The sequence below is a fragment of the Dermacentor silvarum genome, chromosome 3 (genome assembly GCF_013339745.2).
Source record: "Dermacentor silvarum isolate Dsil-2018 chromosome 3, BIME_Dsil_1.4, whole genome shotgun sequence".
NCBI lineage: Eukaryota > Metazoa > Arthropoda > Arachnida > Ixodida > Ixodidae > Dermacentor > Dermacentor silvarum.
In genome coordinates, this window is record NC_051156.1 from 85313644 (window position 1) to 85324472 (window position 10829).

A 10829-nucleotide genomic window follows, 5' to 3' on the forward strand; every position below is an offset into this window, starting at 1 on the left:
GGATATGCGGTGTTTTTTTTCTTTTGTGCGGTTTATTCACGCCTATAGCTGAGCCGTATACTCGTAAAGGCTCATGGGAAACTTCGTTTGCTCAGCGCTTCCGGTTCAACCGCTGACGGTTCCGTCACATGATTCTCCGTTCGCGGGGCCGGTCGCGCTTGCTCTCTGTGCACTTTCATCACAAGGTATCGCCCACGCTGCAAATATCGAAAGCCCGTGACGGTCGCATCGATGACTGACCCTTAAATCTGAGTATAGGCAGTCATTTAAAATAGTTTTTTTTCTAGCCGAATTGACCGAACACGTGAATTAGGTATGCGTGCTGTCACAGTCGCGGGATTATCTTGAGTGATGAATCGCACTTTCTTGTTCTCAAGTGAATTCTGTTCGTGTCAACGACAGAACCCACCACAGCTTCGCTGGCTTCCATCTGCACCGTAGTGGAATAGGGATCTGATTTTTTTTTACTTATTACATCTAAGTTTCACTAGGCTGATTTGATCAAACATGCATGGTTTAGTAGTGGAGGTTTAGAGGCGGGCAAGCGGTTCCAATCCATAGCTTTTTCTTGGCACGAATGTCTTGGAACAACATTTAAGCGAATACCTTGCATAGTATAGCGACCTTAATGTAGTGCTCGATGCGAGATGAGCAAGTTGTACTGGGAGGATTTAAAAGGCGTAGACGGTAAATTTTCTCGTAAATTTTGTGAAAGGTGCACAAGACGAGAAACACTAACCTAACGATCACAAAGCTGCAATATTGCGTATAAAGCACTTAGATAGAAAGCATATTAAGACAGATTCAAGCGTGCGTGGTAGTCAGCTGCAGTCGACGAACGCTTCTAGCATACCTCACGTTCCATATCTTGCATAACTATCACAAGTGTCCCAAACACAAAGGGTATACTGCAGCTTTCATCGCGTTAAAATGTGCTATAAATTTCTCTAGACTTTTATAACAAATGTTTTCGCCAGGCACGGCTGGAACTCAAGCTTAAACAGCTTAGCTATTAAAATGTCTCCAATCCATGCTGTGAAGGTGCTTGGACAGCGAAGCTCTAAACGGCAACTAGAACGATTACTCATTGCGACGTAGGTTGAAATTACTCACGTCGCGACATTCACATGAACTTTACCTAATTATTAGCCTAATACGTTTCGACGGCCTGCAACTTGACTTGCGGGGCTACTTCGTGCACCTATAATGGGTGGACCCGAGAGAAGAGAAATTCGGCGCGCATCGTATGTGCGCTGCTGTTTGAGGCGTCCTCACTATCCGTGGCTTCCCATAGCATTGTCACAACACAAGTCATATGCTAGGTGGTTGTTCTTTTACGTAAAAAATTGTAGTTACATCACTCCCAGCTCTGTATGCTACAGTCAAGCTGCCGTCGCCGCGTCAGCTTGCGCAACAGTAATCTTTACGGGGAAGGGTATGCGGGGAGAGCTACGTGCTTCAAATTGCATGTAGGCGCAGAAGCGCCTTATCATCAGTGATGTTGTTCGGATGCTTGTTTTGAGCTTTTGCTTCATTGAAGCGTAAGCTGTTCTGTATGTTGTATGAGTGATTCTAAATAATGTGCGCACTGTTCGCTTCACTTTCCTCAGTGCGTGTAGCCTCTTACGGGGGTGTGAGCCATACCATTTGGGGGTATCAACAATTCAAGATGATAGTTTTGTGTCGACGTTACTCCATGAGAGAACACTGGGATCATAGCGATAAACAGCTTCGCTGTAAAGCATCCCACATTTTCATTCAGGATAGCTTGAACTGGGGAAGAGAAAGCATAAACACCTTATTTAGCACATAAAATAAGACAGAACACAACAATCAGTGTTCTGATTGTGTTCTGAACACAACACTCGACCTACCGGACTTTTCTCATTTTCTCTACCGCACGTGGGCAAATGCGAAACCATCGCATGTGGAAGCTACTCTGGTTCACTATATGTTTCAGGAAAACAAAAGCGCTGTCAAACGCTTCCGGACTACTCAGCGTAGTCACGCATGTGCAGAAGCTCCGCCGTCGGAGCTTTAACTTCACTGCGACAGAAAGTGGACAGTGAGCACATGCCCGACGACACGCCGCGTAGTAAACATTAAACACGGATATAAGTTAGATATACGTCTTTGGTGGATCTCCTGTTTTTCAAATGCTCTTGCTTGAAGAACGTGTTTTACGACACCCCTAGTTGCAGACTTTGTGTTCACAGCGCTGTTGCACAACTGCTTCGCTCCTTCCCCTCCCAGGTGACCTACCTGACTCGAGCGCCTCTGGAGCTCCGCTCCTGGCTGCACATCACTTCGCTTGCCCACTGGGAGGGTCGAGTCGACGCCAGCCAACAAAGCCGATGACGGATGGGCGCGATGCTATAGCATTTTAATCTATGAACTAACCTTGTAATTAATACTGCTATGCAAATGGCGTGCAGTAAGTAAGCCACATGTCTAACGTCGAGCACTCATTGTATGTGCGAAGGAACTGCTCGCCAGTTGTTTTAACTACGTGTGGCCTGTTGAAAGCCACTTTTGGAAAGTTCGTACTGCTCCGATGCGGCACGTTTACTCTGTGTGACACTAGCACATTGAACGTGTTCAGTCACAAGAGTGGCATGATCCATTCGGATGCACGCGTTTTCACACAAGTGTAGTCGATCATGACAGAAACCGTTATTCAATGAAAACAGTTGGCAGCACTCCGTTCGTTCTTAGGATGCGTAATCTGAGCCAGGAAATAACAAATTTTGTTGGAAATTACCTGCTTCACTTAAAGATTACAGAGGCAATGAACATAATCCCACGGAATAAATTTTATGTTGGTATCACTGGGAATGTAAGAGCGGACGTAATTGCTAACCCTGTATTAGTGAACAAACCAAGCAGCCAACCAATCAACAAATATGTGGGCGTTCAATCAATCAATCAATCAAAGTGAAACCGACACCGAAGTTCTGACGGGCCACCTGCACTTACACTCCGCCTTAAACCCTACAGGGATAACTGGGTTGTCGCAGTACCAGTCAGTCAGTCTACTCGACGGGCCGCTGCACGTGATATTCGTAATATGTGCACCACTTTCGTGTGTCGCATATTAATTAATTTTATCAAGAAATGGCTCTTATTCAAAAAAGGTTTGCAGAACCCATACACTGTGGAATTTGGTGAACGCAAAAAGGCTTCATGGACCAGCAAAGCAAAATGGCGTTCAAGTGGCACTCTACAGATTCAAGTGATGAACGCATCCCTTAGCCACCACGATGGACCTTGCAGATGAAGTGGAATTCTCATTCATTATTACAACGTTTTGAATCACCATACACGGCGACCTTGATCTCGGAGAAACGTTACAGGGCACTACAGTTAAATTTGAGACGCGTAGTGAGTACGGCGACAAACACGTCTCGTAACTTCTTCAATCCTTAGCTAAAAGATGTACGCGTTGACTTTTTATGACTTAATATTTGATATGCAGCGCACCTAACGCCCCAGTTGCCTCAAAGCGCTAACTGGGACGAGGGAAATTGGTGAAGGTGTATAAGTCCGCCTTCGTGTATTTATTCATTATTTAACCACCATTCGAAAAGTGCACTCACTGAATATATTCCGCCCGGCGTCGTTTGCAGCTCCGGTTCAGAAACTGAGCTGCTGCTTCCGAAAAGAAACGGACCGAAGTAGTCATGGTTGCGTTTCAGTGCCGAATGCATTTTCTCGGGGTTTGGCCTTATTTTCTCAGCAGTGAAACTGCACAGTTGTTGTTCACACAGGCCACAGATAGACGGGCTTCGGCGTCTTCAGCACTTCCGTCCAAGCGCTGAGCTTCCTTTGAGGCAACTCCAAATGCCTCACCATTTGGCGAAGCTGTACTGTCTGTGAAGGAAATACATGCGAAATATTTAGATGTGAATAGTTGACCACTATCTCGAAATTTAGTCCACCTTTCCGGTGAACAATAAAAAAGGGACATGATGGTGGACACAACATATATTTCCACCTACTCTGGCTGTACCACAGCACCGAGCATCATGGCTGCTTCGCACAATTACTAGCTCGAATTACAGAGCTAATGGCGAAGTCTTCCAATGTTGTTGTGGTACATCAAGAAAAATACGATGCAGTTTAAAAGCACCTGTTGTTATCTATATGAAACGAAGGCGCCGAAAAGCGGTTGAAAAATTCTGTAAAACGTCTAGCCTGCACCGCGCTTTTCACGGCCATAATGATTACAGACCTGACCGGAAGAGTAGGAGAAGACCATCCACCACGCGATCCACGAGACAGCGATTTTAATTTCTTTCCGGAATCAGCCCAAACTTACGTACACTTTATGCGGGACCGACCACCATTGCTATTGCTCAGTCACGAAAACTGTCCCATCGCTCCCCCTCCTCCACACTACTCTTCTCAAGAAAGCAGCCGAGCAGTCGTGCGTAACCCCAATAAACAAGGCATGGAAAGGCTTTACGAAATGAATTATGCGCTATTTGTTCCAATGAGGTCATTCAGTCCATTTGCTTCCCATTGCGTAAGTCCGCAAATAACAAAACTCACCACTTGCACATCTCGAGGGGCGGTATCTTAATTTCTTACGCGAGTGCTTTGCTGTGTGTGAGCTATGGAGCAACACAGCAGCAGCAGTAGCAGCAATGCTCTGCTAACCGTGAAAGGGTTCCCACAGAAAGCTTTGCTTCAATACCCTTATAGAGCGAGAGCTCTACTACTCCAGCTAAGGCCCAGAAAAGCCTGGTTCTGTAAATCTGACCTTCAAGCTCAGCCAAGGTCAAACTGGGACTTACCCTGCCACTACGCGCTGCTGCAGCGCACGCCGCGTGGGCGCCCATATCCTGAAAGCGATTTGCTATGTGGACAAAGAGCGCCGTCGCGCGGGCCTCATTTTCAAAGCGATCAGCGATGTGTACAAAGTGCGCCGGTGCTGATAGCTTCGTATGCAGTGTGCTTTCAACGCTTAGTTTGCGTTGAAGCGAAACGCAACATGCAGGTCAATTCGCGCGTTGCTGCTGCCGCGCCTAGCAGCGTCTGTACGTTGTGATGCAATTGTAGGTGCGGTAGTTGCTAACGGCGCTGAGCAGCGTCTGTGTCCTTTGACAAAGCAACCAAAACCAGGCTATCCCTCGGCAAACTTGGTTTGTTCAAGAGGGGAAACTCGGGGAAACCTGGCTACAGGAAATACGTCACGCTAGTATTGATGTCGTCGGTTAGTTAATACTACTACTAATAATAATTTATTACATGATACATCAATACATGATAGGCCTGTCAAAGCGGCATTGGGCTTGAACGGCAGAGCCGACAGGCAGCGTTTACAAAACTGCTATATCGCGGACATCACGTAATACACAGGAACGTTACAACCAGCAGCGGAAACAAAATAATGTGAAATGAAGTTGACAGACAATGTTTTATTTTTTGTTCTTTCCGCTAACCTAAAAAAAGTTTTGCATATAAATGAACGGACATTTTTCTACTTATTTGTTGTGCGTTGCGCTAGCGATAGGCCTATGACGCGCCAGATGCATGCGTGCTGCGCCAGACACGCCACCAAAGCGAGCGAAACCGGCTGCGCATGTGAGCGCTCGCCTGTTCGGGGACCCGTCCGCGCGGTCATTTTTTTACAGTGAGTGAGTGAGTGAAATAACTTTATTGAGGTCCAGAGACGACGCAGGGGACACCCCGCGCCACCCGGCTAGTCCCACGTAGGGACCGGCAAGCCGAGCTTGACGGCCCGATCGCGGGCACTCTCGAGGCCAGGGTTTGGTCGTTGAGTTCGGGGCTGCCCAAAAGCGCAGCCCACCTATCCTCGCTGAAGGCGGAGCTGATGGCTTCACACCCCCACAACACATGGTTAAATGTTGCCGTTAGTCCACAGGCAGGGCAGTCCGCTCTGGGATACCTTTCAGGGTATATAGCGTGAAGAACCGCAAGGTTAGGATACGCACGAGCTTGTAAAAGTCGAAGGGTCACCGCCCGCCCCCTGCATAAGGCAGGGTGCGGGAGGGGGAATACCCGTCGTGACAGATAATAATGCTTAGTGATCTCATTACACGTCATCAATGGTTCCCCGCGGGGTAGGGGGACTGCGGAGGCGGCGCGGTCAGTGAGTCCTCGCGCGGCCTCGTGCGCGCTCTCGTTAGGGTTAGAGGGAGAGCCCTCAGTCGACCCGAAGTGAGCGGGAAACCAAATGAGAGAATGCGGAGAGATACTTTTCAAGCTTTGGAGAATGCGAAGGGCCTGAGGGGAGACCATCCCGGTTTGGTAGGCCTTAATGGCCGCCTTAGAATCGCTATATATTACCTCTCTGCGACCATCGAGCACTGCCAGCGCGATTGCAACCTGTTCGGCTTCGAAGTGCGTACTGTAGCGCAGCAAGTGATCCTGGAATTAGAGTCGACGATGGAGATGGCAAACGCGTCTTGTTGGACATATGCTGCGGCATCCACGAAGCTTGCCTCAATGTGGTTGTTACGGACATGTTCGAGTAGAGCTCTACCCCTGGCCCGACGTCTGCCGACGTTGTGTGCGGGGTGCATATTGCGGGAAATGGGCGTGATGTGTAGTTGAGATCTGATGTCGCTGGGAATCTGCACGGCGTCGGGGCAGTGGTCGTCAGGGTAGAGGTCCATCTCATCGAGTATCTTGCGGCCCGCCGGGGTGCCGGATAGCCTGAGCAGCTGTGAACGCTCTTGCGCCTCTATTATTTCGTCGAGCGTGTTGTGCACTCCGAGTTTTAACAGGTATTCGGTGTGAGTGCTCACAGGTAAGCCGTGGGCAAGCTTGAAGACCTTTCTGATGAGGGAATTTAACTTGTTCCTCTCTGCAACATGCCAATTAAGCATGGCTGCTGAGTATGAAAGGTGGCAGAGCACAAAAGCGTGTATAATGCGGATGAGATTGTCCTCCTTGATTCCCCGGTGCCTGTTGGCGATCCTCCGGATGAGGCCGAGAGCACTCTCCGTTTTGGCGATGATCCTTCTGAGTGCGGCACCATTGGCACCGTTAGACTCGATATACATCCCCAATATTCGGAGCGAGTCCACTTAGCCTGTTTCTTGGGCTCTCGGTGTACTCTTGCGTTCCTTCTGCACTTCGACACGGCACTACGACACTATTGGACTACGGCAAGGTGAGAAATTTTCTTTGACACTCTGGGACGCCTTTAAGATTACGGCGCGGAACGGAGACTTGTGGCGCACTTAACGAAATACAGCTCGGCAGACCTGGCGCAGTTAGATTGAGTAAATGAATCGTACTGGCACATGTTTGAGACGCTTTCTGTGGGCCCCATCATTATTGTAACTAAATTTCGGTATTTTTGAGGCACTCTGGCCGCACAGGGCGCTGTGACGCAGTTAGCGAGAACCAGCTCGGCCGTGGTGCGCAGTTATTTTCGCGTGTGTACTGCATCTTACTAGGTGAAGTTTGTGGGTCTTTCTCTGACGCACAATATTACTGAAAAGTAATTTCGCTACATTTGGGGGTACATTGGGGCATGCTGGTCGCACAGGGCGCTGTGACGCAGTTAGCGAGAACCAGCTCGGTCGTGGTGCACAGTGTACTCCAAATTACTAGAAGTTTGTGACGCTTTTTATGGTCCCGCAACAACATATACCTGTTTTTCGGTGCTCACGCGCTTGTCGAAAACGCGACGAGCGAATTGGCACTGGTTGTGTCGATAACAACTTCACGACTGGCAAGGTGAGAACACAACAGCCGCACGTGTCAAGAGTGATAACACGGGAGTGTGTTGCTTACGCCGGCAGCTATACACGCAAAAGTTAACGCCGAGGAGCTCTCCCGTGAACAGTGGATGGACTGGTGCGTGTCGCTTGGCCCACCTTCTTCGTCCGCGTCGATCTGGCGAACGTTCCGGATCATTTAATTATTGGTCGCACGCTAATCCCGGCTGCGGAGGCCGTATTCCGATGGAGATGAAATGCGAAAATGCCGCTATGCGTGCGTTGTAGTGCTCGTTACAGAACCCCAGGTGGTCCCGATTAATCCGGAGCCCTCAACTACGGCGTGCCTCATAATCAGAACTGCTTTTGGCACGTAAAACCCCAGAAAGAAAAAGAAGTAGTGGTCGCACGCTGGAACCAGCAGCCAGTACATGCCTGTCTACTGGATGTACACCAAGCCAGTTCGCACCATAACTAGCGAGGGCTTTCTTCGTAGCGTACGATCGAGCCCTGCCCCAGTTCGACGGTCCGCATAACCTTCCTTCGGAAGTTGTCGCAACTACCAGTCAGTCAGACATCAAAGGTATGCAAGATAGATCCGAGATAGTCCAAATCCGGGAGAAGTCAGAAAAGAAGACCCTGTCCTCAATATTCTGTGTGCTCGCTTATTTTCCGCCACCAACACTCCTTTCGCTTCCGCCCATCCGGCGCGTATCCACCCATCCATCCATCCATCCATCGCGAATTTGTCTAATGTTGGCGCGAGTGTCCTTAATGAAGACCAATGCCTCTAGCTATGTGTGGCTAGGTACTGTTTTCTCACTCGAAGGATAACTTGACATTCCAATATAGAAAATATCTTAGGGTTTCTTCCGTATTTCCATGCGCTAAGCCACAAATGGTACTCATCTGAAAATATTCGTAAATAAACGCGCGTTCTCAGGCCACTCAACTCCGCCCTTTGAACAATCATTAACTTTCTTTTTCTGATTTCATTATGTGGTGCAGGGAGTGAATATAAAACTTCATTTATAATATTTTTAGGGGCTATTGGTTTTGCAACTCAAATGTTCGTGAGTTTTTCCTGTGCCCTCTTTAACTAACTTTCTGGCCAGCACAGCTTAGTAGTAGAGCAACTACCACAAGAACTAGCCCATACCGCTTGAAGTCTGCGAACTACGGCCCACTTTCTATTTCTTCAATTTGGCAGATTTCCGAGGAGACCGCTCAGACGTGTTTTGTAGATTCGTGTTTCCTTTAGGTGTAAGTCATCGTTTCATTTCATGAAGTTACGTCCAGCGGTGGAGTGCTGATAACTTTTGTGGCTATCGTGAAGTTATGCAATTTCTGGTTTATTGAGGGACGCCTACCTGGCACCAAAAGGCCAGAAATGGCAAAGATGAGAAGGGTCAACATCAGCTTCATGGTCCTTCTGCAGAAAAAGAAATGCATCGCCACGACTCTTTAAAGTTGCGAAACCTTCACATGTAAGCTCTAATATTTTGTGTATTCCTTTAAGTGTAATAATGAATACCCATGCGCAGTTCTTTGACGATATATACGAAGAAACGGAAAGAAATATCGATCGAAAAGAAAGAAGATCCTTTAGGCGTTAGCCACACGAAATGGAACATTGTTGTACATTTGGCATTTTAAGGAAAACGTTATTGCACAAAAAGCAAGGACTACTGTAATTTAAGCTCAGCGACCCATGATACCCAGGATTGCAATACAACATGTTAAAAGTCAAGCTGGACCGTCCCTGGCCCTCTAATAAAAAAGGGCCCTCACGAAAGTTAGTGCAAAGTCAGTCCCACTGTTACGTTCGTCTATAGCTGCTGGACTGTACGTGCATTGTGTGTAGGTCAAAATTTACCATGTTAACCTTTGCACGTACCCCGCTTTTAAGTTAATGCGTCCGACTCAATTCCATTACTCAATGCCCCCTTACATTCTCCAGTTTTTACGTTTTACTCAATTTTTAAAAATCACCTGCGGCCGACGGGATATGTCTTCTAGTTGAATTGAATATTCGAAGAAGCGCACATTACTAGTACGATAAATCGATCCACATATTCACTTTATTAATACCAATTATGTATTTCACTTCTTTATTACTTTACGCTACGTATTGCCATTTATGAATTGTAGCTGATGAGCTTGCAAGAAGTGTCCGCTCGGAATTATTTCCAGGATGGCGCTAGTTTCTAGATAATATTCCCAAAATTGGCGGACGAAATACATGAGCGTTTGACTTACTTCTGTGCTTCAGTGCATAAGAGAGCGTTCATTGAAAAAGTAAGTGGAACAACCGTGTACTTTTGCGGTGAGTTTGATGGCGCATATATGCAAACTGGTGTTAATATGAAAATTCATTACGAGTGAATACGCCTTGCAAACTCACCTGCTACAATCAATAAATTGCAATATGTGCCGTGAAGTAAATGATTAGGAACCTAATTAGTAAATATTGGATGGTTGTTTTCAGTAGTGCTTCGAATTCTCGGGCAATTGAGTAATGCCCGCCTCTCAGAATAAACAAGCTGAAGGAATTGAAATATATTATCTGCAATACGTGTTTTTTGAAAATTCCGCAAAATCTAAGAGTGATCACACGTTATATTATACTTTCCCCTCTCTCTCCTCTACAAGCTTTTTGCGTTCTAGACAATGTAAAATTTTACATACCAGATGGCGACTATTTTGTACTGATCTCTAGATCGTCTGAAATGAAACTGTTTCAGCGAGTGCGTGACGTTGGTATGGCATATACCGGTCGAAAATAAGCCAACGTGACGTGCGCAAACATTTCAGTGTCCGTGACAGCTGATTGCGAGAACAGCGCATCGTCATATTCTCTGCATCTGCACCTGTGCGTTTAAAAGCGGAGTGGCATGTGATGGAAGGATTCTAAACAGCGAAACGGAAAGATCGCTACATAACATGATGGCTCACCACTGCGACAACGCAATAGTTACTGATGATATCGGTTCAAGTTCAAATGGAGTATCGCAGAAAACAGTTTTTACAGGAGCGCTCAGTCACAGCAGGGCGTCTCTGAATGAACGGACCAGATGAAACTACCAATAAGCATCTTTCAGAAACCACGTTTCAGCCCGGAAATTAAGTGGTTTT

General features: G+C 47.1%; 1 long non-coding RNA gene across 1 annotated transcript; it reads right to left on the reverse strand.

Moving 5' to 3' along the window:
* Positions 1-3638: 3638 nt before the first annotated feature.
* Positions 3639-10461, reverse strand: LOC125944503 (uncharacterized). Its single transcript, XR_007466242.1, has 3 exons — positions 10383-10461; positions 9065-9126; positions 3639-3870 (listed from the first exon to the last, which is right to left on the reverse strand). It is a non-coding gene; the product is annotated as an uncharacterized LOC125944503 (long non-coding RNA).
* Positions 10462-10829: the final 368 nt, after the last annotated feature.